Source organism: Acanthisitta chloris, unplaced genomic scaffold (assembly GCF_000695815.1).
Source record: "Acanthisitta chloris isolate BGI_N310 unplaced genomic scaffold, ASM69581v1 scaffold10640, whole genome shotgun sequence".
Classification (NCBI taxonomy): Eukaryota; Metazoa; Chordata; class Aves; order Passeriformes; family Acanthisittidae; genus Acanthisitta; species Acanthisitta chloris.
Window position 1 is genome coordinate 21,698 of NW_008653354.1, and position 1,700 is coordinate 23,397.

Here is a 1,700-nt window from a genome sequence, read left to right on the forward strand (position 1 = left end):
ATCGATCCCCACACTCCCATAAATCAGAGTAACAAAGAGCCGCGAGCGGCGGCGCTGCCAGCACGGCTCCCCCCATCCCCCCCAAGACACCACTGTAGATATATTTTTTTGTCTTGGAACCTGTAAATATTTGCTCAAGTACTTTGAAGTCTCTATCTTTCTCAGCCCTTTCCCTTCTCCTCCCGACTCCAAGGCAGAGAAACCACCTTCCATCTCCACTCTGGCTGGACACACATGGCCAACCTTGGAGGGTGGAGCCGGAACCCGAGCGCTTTCCTGTACATATTTTATAAATAAATAACACTGTGTCAGCACAAGGATGTCTCAAGAAGTAGGGATTAAAAAATAAGAAATAAACAGAAGCAGCACAGAGAAAAATGCAGATGCTCAGTCCTTGTCCTTTCTCCTGGGCTGTGGTGACAAGATGCTGGTGGCCAGCTGGGGAAATGGGATGCTGCTGTTGGAGGCACAGACACAAAAGCCATGGGAAGGGGGATCTGTGGGTCAGAGCAGCCCAGGTCACCGAGTGGAGAGCAGAGACCATCCCCACAAGGTGACAGCGCTGTTAGTGGAGCACCAAAGGGGTTAGAGGCAAAGGGAGAGACAGGGACAGGGCAAGCGGTGCCACTGCTGCCCCACAGCCAGAACTCTGCCAGCCCCTGGTTTCCATCCTTTCATATTTGAGATCTCCCCACGTAGCCTTAAATAAAGCTTCAGCAAGAGCTTTTTGCAGAGTTCAAGTTCCCCTCCCCACGGAGTCTTCCAGTCAGCGTCGTTATGGAATCGGCAGAGTCAGGGAAAAATTGTTCCCTGTGTCAGTGAATTCGTTACGGAGCGGCTGGAGAGCAATCCCAAGTGCCATCGCTGCCCCCTCTGCCTCTCCCTGCCCAGCTCACACCTGCTCCCTCGGGTGCTTTTCCTCCCTTTTTGATCCAAAGCAAGCAAACCAGTGGGAACCCAAGGCTCACCCCAGGATGGGAACATGGGTAGAAAACACCTTTTGCTCCAAAGCACCATGGCCTGGGGATGGGGAGGGATGTGGCCCCAGCCCTGTCTCTCTGGGAATCCTCCTCCACCTGCACCCACAGGACTGTGCCTGTGCCCACCCAAACTTGGGGCTCCAGTGCTGGGTGTCCACAGCAGCAGGTCTCACACCACTCCTGCACCGACAGCTCCACTGAATAATTCATAGCCACTCTCCCGGTCTCAGGAGCCTCTTTTCCTTCCCTATAAAATACCAAGCCCATTTCCTTTGGTTTCTTGAGGCTCTGGAGCAGCCAAGGACAGAGGCACTGGGGCTCTTTACAGCGAGCGGTTGAACGTGCCGTGCCGGAGGAGCCTTTGGCATTGCTCATCTCCCCCCGTGGACTCTGAGTGCTACACATCCCAGGAACACAGCCCTGCACACCCACACCCTGAGCCCAGCATGGCTGGGAGGGAGTCACTGTCCCTGGAGGGGTTCAGGGAGTGACTGGATGTGGCACTTAGTGCTCTGGATGAGTTACAGGTTGGACTCCATGATCCTGAGGATCTTTTCCAGCCTCACTGATCCTGTGATTCTGTGGTGCTGTCAGCCATCCAGGCAGGTTGGACTCACCCACGATGACTTTATTTGGGTGGAAGCTGAGGATGGGAACACAAAGATAAACCAAGTCCCAGGACAGTGACCCACCTGCCTCTGCCTTCAGCCTCTCTGCAGC